This window comes from Amphiura filiformis, chromosome 13 (assembly GCF_039555335.1).
Source record: "Amphiura filiformis chromosome 13, Afil_fr2py, whole genome shotgun sequence".
NCBI classification, from domain to species: Eukaryota; Metazoa; Echinodermata; class Ophiuroidea; order Amphilepidida; family Amphiuridae; genus Amphiura; species Amphiura filiformis.
The window spans coordinates 39,458,184-39,480,192 of NC_092640.1; the positions used below are offsets into that span (position 1 = coordinate 39,458,184).

Genomic DNA, 22,009 nt, shown 5'->3' on the forward strand with positions numbered 1-22,009 from the left:
AGATGTAGATCTATTACATGCTTGGATATAACTCCACATTTGTTATTGCACTAAACTCATTGCTAAGACAAAATTTGTGCGGGTTTCTTTAGATATTATTATCAAATATTTATATAAGAAATAAAGTAATGAATTCATCCGACTACATTGTACTAAAAGGGATCAATACATGTCAGCAGCTGGCAATTGCTACTTTTATTTAATAATAAACAATTTATTGAATTCTTTATGATACCACGTCAAAAACACTTACACTAAAACAAAATTTACAGAAATTTTACAATTGTAAAGACATTTTCCTATTAAATGACTTATTTCACTTGTTTATCAAAAATTAAATTTTCCAACATGCTCTTTTGCTTTTGTTTTGCGCGTTATTATTTATTAAGTTAAGTTACGTTAAGTTAAAACATAATTTAAACAAACCCATTCCAATACGTACCTTCGTCTTTAGACTGTCATATATCTCCAATAAGTCAACAACCCACTATATCCTCAGAAGCATGGAACATCTGAAATGACAAAATTAAGATTCATCTAATTCATCATGTGCATATTATCCTGATCATGATTAACAGCTGAGCAGCTGCGCAGAAAACACAAAATGGTTTACAGAAAAAGTTTAATGTCGGGTTATAGAAAGGGCATAAAAAGGTATATCACGTTTTAATAACATTCAAAAACATTCGCAAAACAAAACAGTGTTTTTCATACCAAACTTTTTTCGAACGTTTTGATGACCTTTATATAACACGGCATTTAAATTGTACTAAAATGATTTGACGAAACCCAAAACCAAACAAAAAATTGATGGGTGTTTAACAATTTCTTATTATCTATTACGGATCTCTGCTTTTTGTTGCGCTGAAAAGAACAATCTTCCTCAAGGGCTAGCATTGGCTAGAAGTCAATCGCTCGTGGCCACAAAGTGGACTATGGCGTTAGCATGAATAATCTAACTGTTCAAACTTCACCACTGTATTACTCTCAAGATCTCTGTAAATAAGAAGAGGGTTCTTGTTTCTAAATCTGTGAAATATTTACTGGCTAGAAGTCAATCGCTCGTCGCCAAAACAGGGCTATGGTGTTACCAAGAATAATCTAACTATGCAAACTTCACAACTGTATTACTCTCAAGATCTCTGGAAGAGGGTTCTTGTTTCTAAATCTGTGAAATATTTACATCTGATATATTGGTGTAAACACACGCGCAGTTGTATCATGAGTGCACAAAGTAAACTATACCCTTAAATCTTTGTTTAAACTACTAGTATTTAAATCCACCCACGATATTAAATCTATGTGTAAACTGTTTAAATCCACCTACGGTGTGTAAATAATTGAATGGGTAAAGGTAATCCTTTTGTACTTTGCTGAAGAAGGATTTGTATGTAATGTATTTGGATATTACTTATTGTTTGGGTTTACAAAAACCTAGAATGACACAAAAATTTGTGGTTGCGTATGCAAAGGTTCGGGTGTGGTCAGTTTAATGATTCGCAGTTAGCGACGTTAGTTTTTTTACATAATGCATTTAATTTGGACGATAACGGTTGCTTTGTATTTTGTTTCTGATCTCTGCTTCTTGTGGTGACAATTTTCCTTAACATAATGGCCAAAGTCAATCACCCCTATGTGACAAGAGGACTACGACATTTGTAACAGCACAAGATTCCTTTCTGGTTTACTATTTTCTTTCTATATTTCCTCATTTAAATATATCGTTCCGCGGTCTTTCTCTCATCAATTACCCTCGCCTATTATCCTATGTAGTCGATGGCCAGTCACTGAAGGAGAAGGACCGCAGGCGTATTCAATCCGTAATCTATATTATGATTATTTTGAAGTTATATTTTGTTAACCGTATATTTCTATTCGAGTATTCAGCGAGTCTTTCCCCGTCTAACTGTGAGATCCATTGGCCATGTATTTGGTATAAGTTCTAAAACCAAATAACTGGCTAGTGGTTTTCATATCAGTAACAATATCAATTATCTAAGTGAAATATTTGCATCTGATTGGTTGGCGCAAGAAAATACAAAAACAAATAAAAATAGTTATATAATGGATGTAAAAAGTACACTTAAACTGTATAAATCCATCTACGATATTAAATCCACATGTAAACTGTTTAAACACACCTGCCATACTTACGATGCGCACACATACAAAGGAATTAAATGTAATCCTTTGGCACTATGCTCTAGAAAGATGTTTATGTAATATTTATTTATAGTATTTATTGTCTGGGTTTTGTAAAACATCGAGCGATGATTTATTCACTACTTTTTTGGGTATATTCCCCAGAGTTGGACGGTTCACAGATTGCAGTGTTGGAAGGAACATTGTTCATTTTTGTACACAATGCATTTTTGAAATTACTTATTGTCTGGGTTTTGTAAAGCCTAGAGTGATGACAACAGCTGCTTTGCAATTTTAATAAGTAAATGGGGAGAAAACGGGTAATTGTTATTTGTTTCTCATCTCTGCTTCTTGTTGGGTCGGAAAGAACAATTTTCCTTAATATCATAGCCAGACGTTAATCACTCCAGAGTGCAAAGAGGGGACCATGCCCCATGTATGAATAATCTAACAGCACCAACTTCCCACCTGGCTAATTTCAAGGTCGCTGTAAATAGGAATAGGGTTCTTGTTTCTAAGTTTGTGAAATATTTACATCTGATTTGTTGGCGCCAAAACACGTGCAGTTATATCATGGGTGCAAAAAGTACAATCAATCTACATGGAAACTGTATGAATCCATCTGCGATATTAAATCAACATATAAACTGTATAAATCCACCTGCCATGCCTACGATGCACAAGTAATTGACAAACGAATTCAAAGTAATCCTTTGGCACATTGTTTGAGAAAGAAGTTTATGTAATGTATTAGGATGCTATTTATTGTCTGGGTTTTGTAAAACATCGAGCGACAATATATTCACTACTTTTCTTGGTATATTCCCCAGAGTTGGACAGTTCGCAGATTGCAGTGTTGGAAGGAATGTCGTTCATTTTTTGCACAATGCATTTTTAAAATTACTTATTGTCTGGGTTTTGTAAATCCTAGAGTGATGACAGCAGCTGCTTTGCAATTTGAATAAGTAAATGGAGAGAGAACAGGTAATTGTTATTTGTTTCTCATCTCTGCTTCTTGTTGCGTCGGAAAAAGAATTCATTAATATGATAGCCAAACGTTAATCGCTCTAAAGTGCAAAGAGGGGACCATGACCCAAGTATGAATAATCTAACAGCACAAGCTTCCCACCTGGCTAATCGCTGTAAATAGAAACAGGGTTCTTGTTTCTAAAGTTGTGAAATATTTCTATCAGATTTGTTGGCGCCAAAAACCACGTGCAGTTATATTATGGGTGCAAAGAGTAAACTGTACACTTTAAGCTACAGGGTGTCCCCCCCCCCCCCAAAAAAAAGAGGCCCCTCATTGTGCCCTCTTTTTCTCCTATTTCTGAAAAGTTGATTATATATATTTTGGTATGCAAAGAAACCTTTGATCGTTAGCTTTAATAAACCAAAACATTTATTTCAATCGGCTTACAACTTTTGAAGATATGCGCTTTTGAATAAAAGTACCCGTTTTTCACTCTGTCCACGGATAGTAAACAGAGTGGTTAGGATGGCTCATGCTGTGGAGTGGCCTGCATGATCACCAGACCTCACACCACTTTTTTCCCTTTGTGGCAAAATCCAAGATCTTCGTAAACGTATTACCGAATGCTTTCGCAAGTATCCGGCGCATAAGGATGGTACGCAACGCAATTGATGCAATGAGGACCAGGGCTGAAACCTGTATTCGCCAATGAGGCAACCAGGTAGAGGGCAGAGCAGCACAGTAAACTCAGTTCAGAAGAACCAAAGACAAACCAAACAGCCTTTTAGAGCTACCTTTTATCCTAAAAAAGAAATGACTTATGTTGTAAATAAAAAACAGAAATCAAGAAACAACAAAGTAAGAAACATAATAAAACAAAAAGGCATAATAACCAAGAAAAAATAAGTAATTGCAAGTAAAGCAAAAGAAGTCCCGTTCGGCATCCATTTTACCCACAAATTAATGACACTATTAACAAAATCCATTGCCCATAAACCCACCGGTAAAGCCCATTCCATAAATAAAGTTATTTTATAAAGTTATCATTGAGGAATGTTTGATATTCATGCATGGTATGTGTACTCCTTTTCAATCTTTGAAGTAGCCAAACCTTCTCCGTGGACAGAGTGAGAAACGGGTACATTTCTTTAAAAGAGCATATCTTCAAAAGTTGTGCACCGATTGATATAATTATTTGGTTTATTACAGCTAACGAGTCAAGGTTTCTTTACATACCAACACATATTTGATTAAGTTATCAAAAATAGGAGTAAAAGAGGGCGCAATGAGAGGCCTCTTTTTTGGGGGACACCCTGTACGTTGAGCAAGCAAAAACAGTAATCGTTTTTCACTTATTGTGTGGTTTTGTAAAACCAAGAGCGAAAATAAATATATTCATCACTTTTCTTGATGTGGTCCCGTGGTGTGCGGTCAGTTTGGAACATCGTTCATTTGGTCACAAAATGTACAATTTCTCGGATAGAACGATGAAATATTGTTGGTCAAATATTTCTACGATTTATTTGAAATTACTTATAAAATTATCTTTGTGTTTTATAAATGGAGGAGGTAAATGAAAAACCTTGTTATTAAAAAACGTGACGGATATCCATTGTTTTGAGTCATTATTACCTACAAGTGTTAACCACATTATAGAATCATGATAATGATGCATTTAGAAACTAGTATTAACAATCCTTACCCTTTTTAATTGCATGCATGTGTCTAATGTGTCTAGGGAAAATCATATTAAAGTCGACATTTATGAATAATTTAGGTGGCACATTATGAATTATACGATTGGTATAATAATAAGCACGTAGAGGATAATAAATTTCCTCTCATGTTTCATAATAGATGCTACAATAGTGTTAAGTAATACACATGTTGCTTATGTGCATCATAATAGTATCATTGTGAAAATGTAGTGTCGTCAAATATTTTCATTCATATGAGTTGAAGGTGGTTACCAAGTTTGACCACACTTTTGGTTCATACCCCAAGAAGTGCACCAAAAATCATTTTTTTAAACTAAACATGCTAGGAACTTCATACTTGGTGTAAATGACACCAGAAATGACCAGAAAATCAGAAAAATACACCAAAAAAATCTCATTTGCATATTTAATTGGCAGGCATCTTGGATTTTAGGTGTCGGGTTTTAAAATAGAACCGGAACGCAACCATAGATGCTAGAGATGTAATTTCTGTTTTAAATGAAAGTTAAAAAGCAACAAAAAAAAAGTATGAGAGCAGATTTTTTATAAAATGTTTAATTTTTTGGGAAAAAAGTCCAAAACCTGATAACACCTAAAAAACGTGACGTTGCGTCAAAACAAAAACAAAATTCAAAAATCTACTCTCATACTTTTTTTACAAATAACGAAACACACATTCTGTGAAAATTTCATTCAAATCCGTCGTAAAATGGCTTCCCGGTTCTATTTTGAAGGCTCAAAAATGCAAAAATGAGAAAAATCCTAGAAAAAACACCTTTTTAATTTTTTATGGAAATTAGATGGCAATTTATTACACCCAACATGTAAAGAAGCAGGTACTTGATTTATTACAATTTGTTGTGAAGATAACATGATAATAGCTTATTTGCTTTATGAGATACAGAATTTTGACTATAGAAATGTTATATATCGCCACTTGAAAAACAATAAAATACATAATAAATATGACTGCTTGAAAAATAATAAAATACATTAATAATACATTTGATTGCGCAAGATGCGTCACTTCAAATTGCAATTCCTCGGGAACAGTAAGTGCGATTTTTGTGGAATAAAAAGTATGTGAAAGAAAAAAGTCTGCTCTTTTACCTGAAATGACAATGAAAAATGGCTGTTTTTGCTGCACTTCTTCCCTTAAACGAACACTATACTTGTCTGTTAAAGGCAGTAGAAAAAAAACACGTACCAGCCCTGATCTTTTTTGGTTACTCACCAAAACTACTATCCTATGGGCCATTGTTATACGTGTTTTACATCTCATATCGAAACTGCTGTAGCACAATCACTTAAAGTTTGCAAACATATTGTTTTTGCTCAATGTAAAATGGAAAGCAGAGTATGAAAAAAAATGATCGCCCAAGATTGGTTTCTCTTGAATTGATTTTCTTGAATCATAGTATCAGAAAGTAATCAAAAAAGAGCGAAAATCGGTACTGATTGCTAATTGGTATTATGTCACATTTCTGAAACAAGGTTAAAAAATATCCCGTGAAGAAAAACCCAAATGGCAACTCTTTGATCAGCGCTGGAACTAATTCTAGCGATGGTAGCCAATAGCAGTCACAACTCATCAATTTTTGATAAAGGCAACATGTGTTGGTGAAACGTACACAATTAAGTGCAATCTCTGGATACTAAGAACGTACTGATTTGTAATTGGCATTATCTCACATTTCTGAAAAACGGTTCAATAAAATCCCGTAAAGAAAACCCAATCGGCAACTTTCTGATCAGCTCTGGAACTAATTCTAGCTATAGTAGCCAATATCAGTCACAACCAGTAGCTTAGCCAGCGGGGGGGGGCAGGGGCAGAGTGCCCCTGACAAAAAAAATGAAAGAAAAAAGTGCCCCTCTGACAAAAAATAAAAGGGAAAATCAGGAGGACAAAGGAAAAGAAAAGGGGCAAGGAGCCCTTTTCCACCGAAATTCAGCCCGAAAATACACAATTTTTACGCGCTACGCGCGCATACTGCAAAGATTAAGCCCTTTCCATCCTGATAATGGGCGAAAATAGTGTAAAATACCAATTTTTTTCGCGCTACACGCGCACATCGTCCCAATAAAGCCTCTCGTCTATATGTATTGTATGATGCAACTGTAACTTTTTTCGTCTGTGCCCCAAAATTTTTGTTTTGCCCCCCCTGACCAAAAAAGCTGGCTACGCCCATGGTCACAACTCATCAATTTTTGATAAAGGCAACATGTGTTGCTGAAACGTACACAATTAAGTACAATCTCAGGATACTAAGAACATTGTCTACTCTGCTAAGCCCGGTATAACTCGATTGTAAAGATGCAAATTTGGGTGCGCTAAAACACTTGTTACCATCAAATGGCTCGGTGAAATTATGGGCCCATCATTTGCGATCATTTTAACAAAAACGTAACTGACGTAGAGAGTGGTAGATTCTACTGATATTTAGTATATTTTTTACAAAAATATTAATATATGCATTGTGTTTTTTCCCTCACCACGTCTACCAGAACGACATCAACATCAGTATGCCGCTAGGTTGTCCACATACCAGATGAAAATGCCAATGGGGGCTAACACCTTTTTTCTTTTTTTTAAAGTTATGTAGTCGTCCGACCTGTCGAAATTTTACAAGCTGTCTGCTAGTGTTACTAAATATGATTTGATTTGAATGTAAATGGCCACGTTTGAACCATATTAGGTATTTTCGGTATTTTTTTCCTCTACAGTACGCTAATGGGATTAATTTCAAAATAGCCGCAATATTAGTTTTAAATAATATCATTCATATATGAATCATTGCCAATACCGCGTATAGTCTGCACTAACCATGACCATGTTTTTTTGTTTGGTTATTCTGTACCCTGGATTACAGAGATTAGCGATGTTTGTTATTCTACATGGCATGGTACTCTCTCGTGATTCTAAGCATGGGATGTTGTACATATTACCATGTTAATTTGCATAATTATTCTATTACATACTGATTGGTTGATATTTTGCACTTTTATTTGAACCTTAGAAATAGTATGCCGGACCGGGTCATCAGTAAATTGTATTTCTTCTTGAGAGTATATCTCTTTACACAAAACTTGAAGTTAAAACTTCTTTTTTTTTAGCCTTCTTGATTGATTTATGGCGTCACTGTGATTGTTTCAGGGAAATCATCAGGCGTCGTGTTTTTGCGTTTGTTTAAGTGTTAAATAATGAAAACATGAATATTAGTGACTACTTGGTTACTTAAATTTGACACTAACTAAAGGAACAGAATAACATAATGTTTCTCGAATCGGAGATCATTACATTTACTCTTTCCCTGTCTCCCACTTTATTGCTCCTTAAGACTTCCAAACAATGTTTGTCTGCCTTAGGACATCCGCTTAACAAGCTATGTCATCGTTTTGGTCTCCTAAGTCACATAAAGCAAATGGAAGTTCAAGTACTTCGCCGATTAATAATTTTTTGTAGATGATATACGAAGCTGTAATGAAGCTGCGCTAAGCGAAGTCAATGAGCATCATATTTACTTAATTCGACCAAATGAGCTTCAATTCCGGACACATCACTACACGTTTTACCTTTCCGATCTCTGTAAATACAACTTAATAACGAAATGCATTTAAATGCATCAGACGACTTTTGGGGACATAATGTTTACTTAAACGGTAATTCAAAAACGTTTTCAGGGTTACTGATCCTGTATATTAGTACCACGAAAGTATGAATCAAAAACCAATGTTTGCATATAACTATCCAGAATAGTCTAGCCTTTCAAATATGTACAAAATATTGATAATTTTCATGATAGCAACATTTCGTATTTTTAGTAGTATATAATATTGATCTTGATGCTATTGTTCATTGCAGTTCTAGGAAATATGGAAACAGCCGGAATATCAATTAATAGAGGGCAATTTAGTAGATGGAATCACGCCACTGAATTATCCCAGAGAAGATATCAAACATTTCTCATTTACAAATAACCTAAATATAAATTTGGCGGTAGCGGTTTAGAAAAAAACAACAACAAATCAAGATGATAGAATTTTTAGCAAATATATTTTTTTAGCATTTTTCATTTAGCATTGACATTAAATATTGAATTATTAATATTTTATTACATAATATACCTTATTATGACGAGTACGTTTTTTAAGAGATTGTTGTGAGTATGCAGCCACCTAGAGCAATACTCATAATTGCTAACATAAAGCTGAAATTATACTCCATCGCTGAGTGACGAACGATTGGTGTCTAACCAATGAGGTAGCGCGCTTTTCCCAACGCAACAAAAAACGCGCTACCTAATTGACTAGAAACGAATCGCAAGTCGTTCAGCGACGGGGTATAAATCCAGCTTTAACATTTGATATTTCATACTACTATACTTTATTTTCTCCAAATGTAATTAGTTTTAGTTTAACGTTGCTATTAAATGAAACACCTTAGGGAAACCGTGAGTGCTTTTTTACTTTTAAAAAGTAACAATTTTCATTTTGCGTTCTTTTATAGCTTTCCAAATATCACTTATGTTTCCCTTAAACAAGTTAAATGCCATCTGTGAAACCCGTACGGGGAATAAATACTCCGCTATTGGACTTTTGTAGACTCAAATTAAACAATTTGATCGCTTAGGATACTATAAGCATTGAGTATCGAGCTGTTATGCCGTTTCTTATTTTCCATCTTTAAAATGGAAATGTCTCTTAACGTCTCCATCGATGATAAGTTTTATTTGAAGTGCAAAAACACATACAGTGAGCAAAAAATAATGTAACAGTTTATAAATCATACATTACAGCAAAAAATGAAGGTAGATTTCAAAAAGTCAAAAAGGTTGGCATTATGTGTGCAAGGATGTTTTCTTTAATTTGAGATATCAGTAACGGGAAACGATGGAGAAATCACTAAGTTATGAAAAGCAAAGCGATTGAAGGTATAGATTCAAAAGTTTCAATGCTAATGCTAATGCACTCACCCTACGGGGCTCGTGTATTAGATGCACCAATATCTCAGTACGCGTGAATTATTTTGTACTAATAATTTCTCTCCCAAAAATTATTTATTGACCTATAAGTATTGCAGGTGATATGACAATTTTATAATGTGTATAAGAATATTTAAGAATAAGTTTTGAAAGTTTCAAGTCGGGTGGAAAAACAGGGATATACGGCAAAATCATTGGGGCCTTACACGGCTTTGGGATAGAGGTAGGAAACCTGAGTAACCAAGACTTTTTCCTTTCTCTCTCCTACATGCAACATAATAATTCCAATTTAATACAAAGGACATGGCCTAAGGTATTGACCTTGCTATGATATACATATTATGTGACTTGCTTTATGTACAATAGAAAATATAAATAAATAAATGAAATGCAAAGGATAATTATGGAATTATATAAGTTCAGAAATTCGTTTCGCAATCAAACCCTAAAAACGCGAATTTACAAAATTGCAGTAGGTACAAGAATAGGGCTTGAATTGGTTGACTTTTTGGTACATTTTGCAAAGCCATCTGAAGTTAACGATACAAAATGTTGAATAATTTGAGTTCAAAAGTATTCGAGGTAGTTCCTTTCCATTGGTATAGACTACTCTGCATGCTACTTTCCGTAAGTGTCATCTTTTGGTAAAAATACAGCTTATTTAGCCAATGTCAACATTGGGTCATCAGGCAAAATATTTCCTTACATATTGAACTAACACAACAGCTACGTACTGCTTCACAATATGAGAGTAATGCAAACTGTTGCTTCAAATATTGTCATGAATAACGAATGCAAAAGTTTTAACTTTAAAACAAAAACATAATATTGCACAATATCAAAAATTAGAAGCTACAAGATCATCACATAATCATGTCTTGGTTTTGTGAAAAGATTTTTTTCTAGGACACCCTATTCGGAGTTTTTTCTCAATGGCTGTTTTGTAGTAAACAATTCGCTATATTTACTGGTATCCCGATGAGTGAATGTTGTTATTAATGACTTCAAATCGTTATTAGACCACTCAAGTTTACTACACTATGAGACGATATTGATCAGTATCAACAACATTCACTCCCACGGTTTCGAGGAATTAGACAATGTTTACAGACATAGCTATCATGAATGTTTTATATGGCTTCCGTTGATGACAAATTAGACAAAGTTTCAAAACTCTAAATAGCTCTAAACTCACTATTTCACCTCGTGCTACGAAGATGACGGAGTCAATTCTGCAGATAAGCTAAGGAATGAAATCAAAACTTGACCGGAAGTTGTTCCGCCCGGTTCCGTCCGTCTACCATTGTTTACAACAAAAGCAAACGAGCAAAACAACCGCCGACCGAGTTTTGATTTCATCCCTAATCGTATATCCATCATTTGCGCTAATTTTAGTGATTAGCACGATGCCTGTTTGCATGGCAGCAATGTTACGCATTCATTGAACAATTGGTATTTAAATTTGCTATTATTAGTTTATCAAGTTTATGCCCAATCTGGCATGCTGATTGCTGTGATATTTATCCCCGTATGACCTTTGACCTTAAATGATTTCACTCACCAAGTTTAAGCCCAATTGGACAAAGTTTAAAATTTGACCTTTGCCTTTGACCCTCTGTTTCCACTTATTTTGCTTAAGTTTTTCTCCAATTTTATCCGCGCTACCGATAAGCTTATATAACACCTCAGTATGTAGCACCGCTATTAATCTAAATGAATACACTACACGGAGTACTAATACGCGAGACACGACTTAATTAAGTTCAGAGACTAATAATACAACCTTCATGATTACATTGTCTGGGTCTAGCGTAATTTGTCTCTCAGGGGCTACTTTACAGTATAAAATATATCCGTTTTTATAGACACTATGATGATTGAATGCTGTTGCTATAATGACTTCAGTTTATTGCATTGTGAGATGATATCAAGAATTATCAACAGCACATCACTTCTAGTAGGGTTCGAGCATTTATTAGTCATCAATGTCTGTTGGTTGCAGACACTCCAAATTAAAATGTGTCTTTCATTTTGTGAATTAATTTGTCGTCCGATAAGGTATGAAAAATTAAACAAGATTTCAAAACTAATATATCCTAAATCTCTGTTAGAAAATACTTTGAAAATATAATATTTTCAAATTTAGTTCTAATTTCAACACATTGATACAGTTAAACATACCTTTTATTATTCAAAGAATGCTTGTGATTTCACATTCCTGTCATAAGGTCACGTGGACTAACGCCAATTCTCTTAATGTTGATTCAATTAGAAGGAGCCGCCTTTTGTCTGAACATTAATTCATGAACGTCATATTTTATAGCTGTTGGAATGCCGTAAACCTGAGATTCTATAATAGACATTAGTAAATTACTATAAAAATTGAATAATTGCACGGGCGCGCACCCCGCTTAGTACTCGCAGTGCTTTCGACGGTCGCGTTCATTTTTCTTGCGGGAGGATGCATTTATATTTGCTTGCATTTTCAAAACAAATTAGTGACAATAGCAATAATCAAGGGGTCGTGCATGAAATAGGTTAATGGATGCTTAGCACTTAATGCTCGAGAAATTGTATAAAATAATGCATGCGTACTAAAATGTTGATGCGTCTAATGTACTCCCACTCGGTACGCATGCATTATTTTGTACAATTTCACTCCCACAAGTGTGGTGCGTCTAATGTACCCCCCCCCCCTCCCCCCTTCGGTACGCATGCATTATTTTGTACAATTTCACTCCGAATAATTGATGCGCATTTATTAACCTATTATTAGCATTATATGCATTAACCTATGCATTTTTCTAGTTATTTGAACAACACCTTTATTCAAAGTTGAAAATATGACCCAATTATATTAGTACTTTTAGTACATTATATCTCAGGATCAATGTCTGATCAACCGACCTGGTAATCCTTCTGCACCTGTTGCTTCTTTACCTCTATTTTTTCGAAAATGGTAAAAATCAAACACCTGGATTTAGGCCTAATGTTGGAAAGCATTCAAATGTGCATATCTGGAAGTTGATTGCTGTTCTAGTTTGGAAGATGAAACCTCTTTTAGTATTCATAATCTCAATAATTGCCTACAGAGTCCCTTCAGAGGCTTATTCCGTGAAAGGAGAGTTCCGTGAACGTCAACATTTACCCATAGTTCATTCATTTGTAGGGTTTCATAATGGAGTGATGTTGGGGTTTTGAATAGAGAATCTTCCAGACGGTAAAGTTAACTTTATTTTGAAAACAACTCTCCGATGACTGGTGATCCATTTCCAAAACCCACAATAGTATGTCTGCATTTTAAGTACTTGCCTTTTGTATGTAAAACGTGAATTGAAATCACAGACAAGCACCGCGTCGATGAAACTAAGGCAATAAATTATTTAGATTCCGGTCTCGTTAGACAAAACAACGCAGAATACATTCGTTATAAGGGAAATAATTGGATAGCTTACTGTAAGCTGAAGACATCACAGATATACGAAGTCCCGAGTATTTAAAAAGAACGTGCTCAAATCCACGTAGACTTAAAGCTATGATGTACTCAACTAAAACATTTCAAAAAAAGTAACTAACCCCCTTAAATAATGGCCATTATTCATAAAGGGGCTATTGTATTACAAATCTGTAAAATGTGTTGGAAGCCAAATTTATTTCTGCGCATTATGATACACCTCATTTGATACGATAATCCAGAAAACAATAAAACACCGGTCAATTTAATGTAGTGAGGTCCAGATTTGAAAGTTGCACTTACATACAAATTTTTACAATACAAAAACACTCATATATCATTACACAGGTTTCCTTCCATTACACTGAATGCAAAATCAATAGAAGTTACTGCAACTTTCAAATATTGGGCTACATTGATTTAAATGTACGCTGTGACATCAATATTTAGTCCATTGCTACAAATGAGGTGTCAAAATGTACAAAAATCAATTCTGCTTTCAACGCATTTTACAGATTTGTAATACAATAACCCGTTTTTGAATAATGGTCATTATTTAAGGGGGGTCAGTTACTTTTTTGGAGATGTTTATATTGCGCCTTATCTTCAAATAAATCCCCCGAAAAGGTCAATATCTGTTTCTTGTTTACACATCAAAGTGAAACACTATTCCATTAAAACCACAATCAGACTAACGTTTAAACAACTTGCCGTTCAGGCGCTATGTACTGACAATAAAATGGTGATGATCTATTCTACATACTAAGTACATTTTTGACATTTAACTACTCTTTAAAACTTAAAGTCCTCCAGTAAACAAAATAGCAAGCTAGCAAAATACAATGTCTTCTTAATAGGTGTGTAAAGTACCGATCCTGGCTACTTAACAACAATAAAATGTTGCCATAAAAAGAAGTGTTAGAGACATTTTATGCATCACAGAAATGTAAATACATTAAGCTTCAAGATATTCAAACAGAAATGTATTAAGAAGTAATGTCTGGACTCTAGCATTGGACATTTATCAATAGGTCTCAGACTTTAGGAGCCTTGAGTAAGCTATAATCGACCAGTTAAAGTCAATGATTTTCAGTAGACATAACTAAGTTGCCTTGAAGTTATGTGGCTCCAATATTATACAGCTCGCCTCTTCAATCATGTCAGACATGTCTCGTCAGCCGATTTACCCGCGGTTGATGGCGGTTGAACCGCTTTCCATTGTTAAGAACAATAGAAACCGGCTCCAACCGGACGAAACCAGGCGGAACCGCAGGCAACCGGCGGTTGAGTTTTGAAGCCGTCAATAAATAAGTATAATCTTGCTGGAAATCCACCTCTTAGAAATCTATTGGAAAATTACTGATGTAGTCTCTAAGCATAGTTTGTTTGTGCTGGTGTAAGAGCTATAATGAACATTTCATGTTACATGCAGAACAATATACCGTAGTCTTGCCGTCGCGACGGATATGGGTATAGATGAGGTGACCTATGATGTCACATGTTTACAATCAGACTGCCCTCTGTTGTTTCAAAGCAGGCAAAATAACACAGAAGTGTCTATGACAGACCACATAAATCTCTTTAAAACTCAACTTTTAAAAACTTTGAAGTTTTGTGTGATATTATGTATATAGCTTGATGCATTTATAAACAAGATTGATACCATTTTTTGTATTATTTGCTTTGAAACCAAAGTTAATGAATAAAAATCAACTTCTTCCATGTAAACTATAGTGTTTTTTGCCTGACAATTTTGATCACAGACCAACAGAGGGCGTATCAAATGTAAACACATGTCACCTCATCTATAGATACTCATGCACAGATCTGATGAAAGATACCGGATTACTTAACTTAGCCATCACAATTCCTGCTTCAAAACCAAAAACCCCGCACAGGTGATATTCAAGAATTAGATATAAATAAACAATTTGAATCGGAAGAAATAGGCTTGTAATTCCAAAGATTAATTTTTTAATTTAAGAGAATAATCGTCGCCAATAAACATGTACATTCTTTCTTGTGTCTAAACACCACTCACATCATGAATCATGCATCAGTCACAGTGAAAAAAAGCGAAAACAATACATTTTCTTTTTAAGAAGACGTTTCTTTAGACGTTTTATTGGGGCACTCTGCAGTATTTTCAATAATTGCAAAAGCTAATTCTTTAATGTATAATAGTTGTTTGCTTACAACTAATTGGACACAATCCATGTTTATTTGTCTGGTGTAAAAATAAATACACAATGTATTGGGTCATCCATCTTGTTTGTGCTATTTGCAATCTTGTCCTTGAACTTATTTGAACTGATATAGTGTGCAATAGTTGTAAATTACCTGCAATGATGGATATGTTGTCAAATTATATCCATCAGATGAGTAACAAATGATGTCAATAATTATGGATAAATTGTGGTACTAGTGGAGCTGTTGATGACAATAATACGACGTTGATAATACGCTGGCGAAGTTACGTAATTAATCGGATGAATTACGATAGCAATAGGTGAAAACAATTTTGAACATATCACGCTACACTACAAGCAGGTTACACTAATCACATATGTATGTCTGCAATCATAGATTGAATACAATACTGGTCTTTTCAAAGACACTAATCTTACAGGTGCAAGTGATCAACATGATATGGTTCAATGCAGAGGTACCGCGTGAACGTATCGGTGCAGCGCGGTATATTCAAAAATTGTTTTCACCTATTGCTATGGTAGTTTATCCGATTATTACGTAACTTCGCAAGCATATAAAGATGATCATTGTCTTGGTATTGCTGGTTACACAATACTAGCATTAACTTGGCATTTTTCTTCTCATTTTTCTTTTGTCAGTGTCAGTGGAAGCTTATTCTAAAAACGAAATGTGGATTTTAACCTTTGTCTTATAAACGTAATTTTTGGGTAAACGCTTTTCTCTTATCGATCTTTATATCTCGAAAGTGAGAACTTTCTGGCTGTTCACAAAATTTAGGCGATTTATGGCTAAACAATCATACAAACTTGCGATTCATTTTCTAATATTGACCTTTTCCCTCTTTCCCATCATGCACTATTCCAGGGGGGATGAGTGTCGCAAAATACATCATCTCCCAGAGTTATGTTCATTACATTGTGGAATACGGACATTTTGGCTGGTGCCTTCATCACAAAAAAGGAATTCCCGATAATCATAATAATGGCGCACGATCACTTATACCTTTCGGGGGCAAAAAACAACATTTCTATGTCTTATTAACATGATGTCGTCGCCAAAAAAAGTTTCCTGTTATTGAAACCTAACTTTGTATACATTTTATAAACCTAATGGTGAAAAGCTAATGATTATTTTGTCGGCGTCCGTTTCACTTTTTTTCGGAGATGAAAATAAAACTTAAACAAAATCTCTTACACAGATGTTCTGCATCGCTCCGTAACTGCATCACTCGTGTATTCAATAATTGCATAATTAGTAACATCGATGGCCTTTACGATAAACCGCATATATGGAATCAGTATGCCCATATTAAGACAAAATAATTGCAAAGGTCTGGCAAAGACAATCGGATGCACACGATCTATGCGGTTGAAGAACTACGTCATACCCCATGGAATAGTTCATTGTGGGATAGAGGGAAAAAGGTCAATAAGAGCAAAAATAAAGATCACTGGGCCTCAGCAATTCCCCTACCCTCTACTGATGATTTGACAGTATACTCTTACCCGGGTAGCGCGATATGTCAAATTTGTTCCCGCTAAAATGAGCACAAAGTCATTTCAGTGCTTATTGAGTGTTTTTATAATCCTAATACTTTTGTCATGATACCTCTGATGTGGGCCATTTTAAAATAGCTTTTAAAGTTACTAGATGAAATATAATTAATAATACAGCTAGGAGACATTTTTTCGTGAAAAATCTGTAACTGGGTTGGATTACAGGTTTTCACGGATTATTCAAGCGATCACAGATGTTTGTCTCCTAGAGATATAGATAATATAGTAATCTCTTCTGTCAAGCTCAAGATTATAAATACGTGTTCATTGATTATTAAATAAAATGTACTATAATACAGGGAGATACCATAATAATAATTCCAAGACAAAGATAACTAAAAACATTGGTTAAAATTAAATTACTAAAACATAGCTTAGGAAATGTCTGAAATGAGAAGTAAAAATACTACGTTAAATAATCATTCGTCAAGTTAGTCTATTAGTCTAATAGGCACCTGTGGAAGTTGCACCTGAATTTGTTTAGTGGCTTTCATTCGACATACGAAACCAAGAAATTCACAATGGCCTTGGGCTTCACTTTGAAGATCGATTGATATAAAAAAAATACACTGTGCTTCAATCATCAATAACAACCCATTTTTATCGCACTTTATGGTACTACTTTAATAAAATTTCGTTTACCTTTACTCAATATTCACTACTTCTTATAACAACTTGAAAAAGTAAAAGTGTCACCTATGCTTTTGGGAACACATTTTATATAATGAATGTTTGAGTGAGTTATTTTACCTTTTATTTTAAATTTATAAAGCTGTTCTTCCCTGAGGAGGAAGATAAAACAAAAAATCGATTAAAATTAACTGATCTCTTAGCATTTATATTATATTCACAAAATGTTCAGCTTTCTTTTGCGATATACGTGAGCATATGTTATGAAATCCTAATTTGTCGTACACTTATATTCTGCATGTTCTTTATTCATCATTTTTCCCTGCTTAGTTCGTTCTACATGAATGTATGAAAGAGGGTGGGGGTGTTTGTATGTATGTATTTGTATTTTATTAGACAAATTAAGAAACTTAGGCTAAGGTTAAGGGGTGCTTGTTCAGGCCTTTTTTGGCCTTCTGAGCATCTCCTCATTCAAATGTGTTGTCTTGCTGTTATTGTATTGTTGTATTTTGAATGAAATAAAGACTGATTGATTGATAAAACTTGAAATGAAACTTAGCACATCCTTTTGTTTTGTTATATCGTAATATCGCTCTCTCGCTAAAGTTGAAAGTACGATGCGTGGATGTGTTCAATTCTTGCCACCAATTTGCGCGCATCATTTAGAATTCAATAGTCTCGGCACTCCTGAATGAATCAATCGAGGCTAGTTCCTCCATTTGACACGGGACGGTGTAAATGTGAAACCCTATAGAGGTGAATATCATCGCATGACATGACACGTAGTTTGCCATGTATATGTCCTAAGATGAGACCTACAGCCTGATAATTATCTGTAAGTGCATTGCAATCGACGTAGATCACGGTGACTTCTTCTAAAGTGAATGTTCTTCTTTGAGAAAGTATCAAGGAGAGTTCGAATTTCAAATCTATTCATGGGATACATGAGAAAAGGTTAGTTAAATTAAAGTTTTCCATGATATGAAAAATTTATTGGGTCATAAGTTGCAAACATTTAACTTCAGCACTAAGTTACTTGCCTCAAGGTTGGAGAACTGTTTTCGAAGAAATCAGAGTTTGCGTATTTGCCAGTCGACAAAAACAGTCAATGTGTGCAAACTCCAAATGGATGTTTGCTCGGAAGCCTACGTGAAAATGTTCTACTTTTTAGCACGTTCAGCAAATATAAACAATTGATTTTACACAATGGTCTAAATTGTGTTGTCTGGAGAAAGCCAAGAGTCGAAGTGTTTCTATTGAATAATCGACATTGACATGTCCCATGTTACTCTTTTGCTCTATAACGGAACGTCTTATTTTGCTCTTTGATAGCGTGCAACACGTAAGCCAATAGGTGGCCATGAGGTCGAAGACTCGATCTTGTTTTCAATAATTATTAGGATTCATGAACTTTATCAAATTGTATGGCAATGGCTTCAAATGTTTCTTTGTGCTTCTTGATTTTATAACTTTTAACAATACATCTGTCAAAAATGTTTGATAAGCCATCGTACACTACTATTTCGTTCCACTTAGGAAGAGTTTGCGCAAATGATTGATAGTATTTAATTAATACGCTGGTGCTAAAAGTGTTTCTATTCTTTCCATCTCTAGAATCAGAAATAGTTTGATATGGAGTGTTTGGATTACTTGTTGCTTTGGCAATATATTTATATATACGAAAGCTAGGGGTACTTTGAGGTAAATTGTTGAAACTGTAAAATTAAAATACTTTAATTGAAAAATTGGACACATTATTTTTGATAGTTTACTACGTGCTATATACATTATTGCACACGTCATATTTGAACTATTACATTATATCGAATATTTTTCCTCTTGTATAATTATACCTTTCTCCGCGTACTTTAAGAAAGTGAAGTGATTTTGTACTCTGTTCTGGAAGATGGAGCCACATTTAGAATTTGTAATCTTACCAATTGCTTACAGAGTTCTTGAAGAGCCTCGTTCCAAGAATGATTCGTGATTAGAGTAAACTTTGTCTGCGTTTTAAGTACTTACTTTGTGAATGCAAAACATGAATTGTAATCACAGACAAGCACCACTTCCAGGATACTTCGGCAATAAATTATTATTCAGGTCTCGTTAGACAACACAACAAGGCATTATGAGGAAAATAATAAGATATATATAGCGAAATGTAAGCTGAAGACATCACACATAGACTGCTTCCCGTATGTTTAGATAGGAACTTCGTGCTCAAGTCCACGTAGACTCAAAGCTATGATACCACTTTTAAATTTCTTAGCTCAATTGCGCATCATCTTTAAATAAACATACCGTCTTCGGCGTTCATGATATGATTTCCCTCTAGAAATGGATAGACACTTTCGATAATTCTCCCAAAGTCTTTGCAAATTTAACCCGAAATACGTTCATTGTCGAGCGAGGTATCATGGCAACAGCGTAGTAAAACGTGCCCTGTAACCATGTGCGTACATCAAACTAACATCTTAGATATTATCGATAGGTCGCATACTTTAGAAGCCTTGGGTATGTTATCATTCAGAGCCGAAAAAAAAATAAAAACATTTCGAGGGCAGAAACGAACGAATTTCCGGCTGCATCATTTTGACCCGCTATTATCGTTAAGATAATACATATACCGGTATTTTTGTTAGAAAGACTACAATCATGTAAAGTCTTCGATTTTCCAAAAACAATGATGTTATAAATGATGATGTTATAATGATGAGAAATGTGCGTACGTATAGCTGCAAAAATTTGGTATTTTACACTATTTTGGCCCATTATCAGGATGATCACAGTTTGGTATTGTACAACAGCCTTGTACAGGTGCGCATCAAACAGTAGAACACCAAGAGGTCTCGAAACTATACGTACATGTACAACATATTTACGCTCATTTCGTTGGAGAAGGCAACAATAAATTATGTATAAGTTTGCACAAAGGTCAGACTTGAGAAGTAAAAACACTCAAGTGAAAGAATTCGTCAAGTGCGCACTAATGTGGTACCTGCGGGAGTTGCACCTGATTCTGTAAGTATATTTCATTTGATATACGAAACCAAAATATTCACAATGGCCTTGTGCTTCACTTTGAAAATTGATTGATGAGTGCTCTGTGCTTCAATCATCGATGTCAACCCATTCAATGGCACTTATGTAGAATAATATTCCCAAAATAAAAATTCGTTTACTTTTACGAACAATATTCACTACTTGATTTAGAAAATTGTAAGAAAAGTGAAAGGTCACCTATGCTTTTTATGGAATGAACGTTTGAGAGAGAATAATTAAGAATTGATAGAATCATTTCTCCCTGAGGACGAAAATAGAACTGGAAATGTCACTTAACACACGCTTTATATTTTTAATAGAGTGGCATTCCTCACTCGCGAAAGTTGAACGTACGATGCGTGGAAGTGTTCAATTCTTACCACCAATTTACGCGCATCATTTAGAATTCAATAGTCCTGGCATTGCTGAAAGGAACTATTGGGAATATGTTCCCTAGGGACCATTTGACACGGTGCATCGACACTTGTAGGAAGCAAAAGTTGCGTGAAAGGAACGAGATAGTCGACGATAACTTGTAAAAACGTGGATAGTGTAAATGTGAAAGCCTAGAGGTGAATATGATCGCAAGACATGACACGTAGTTTGCCATATTATGTCCTAAGGTGATACCTGATACCTAATGTCTGTAAGTGCATTGACATTGACGTTGATCATGATCACTACATCTAGAGTGGATATACTTCTGCGAAGGTATCAAAGAAAGGTTTATTTTCAACTCCATTCGTTTGCATACTTTCTCGAAACAAAAAATGCGAGCAAAAGTGTAATTCAAGTTTTCAAGATCATTGGTTGCCGGAAGCTTCAAATAATTATATCTCCATTTATAATTACCATGTGTAGTATTCATTACTTGCCTGAAGTTGGACTGAAATTTTTACTAATAGAAACTGAGGTTTTCATATTTGCCTGTAGACAAAGAGAATCAATGAGTGCAAACTCCAAATGGATATTTTGTAGAAAACACACCGCGTGAAAATGTGTTACTTTTAACACGTTTAGCAAATATAATCAATTGATATTATCGTCCTTCTATATAACTTGATACCACGTGACTATTGTACAATACTGACTGAGGAAAGCAAAGACGCCAAGTGTGTCTATTGAATATCGACATTGAAACAATCCATTTCGCACTACGATGAAGCATCCCCTTTTATTCTATTGATAGCGTGCAACACGCAAGCCTATAAAGATGGCCAATAGTATAAATTATCTTTTTGTTTGTTTTGGTTTTTGATAAAGACAATTACACTTGTAAGGAAGATATTTAGTCCCATTTTCTT

At 34.7% G+C, this 22,009-nt stretch overlaps 1 long non-coding RNA gene across 1 annotated transcript in view; it reads right to left on the reverse strand.

Annotated features, from left to right (window-relative positions):
* Positions 1–442: 442 nt before the first annotated feature.
* The window catches only part of LOC140167286 (uncharacterized), a 180,843-nt gene continuing 159,276 nt past the window's right edge, over positions 443–22,009 (reverse strand). The window contains exon 4 of the long non-coding RNA XR_011861022.1: positions 443–512. This is a non-coding gene — a long non-coding RNA (uncharacterized lncRNA). The remainder of the gene's footprint in view (positions 513–22,009) is intronic.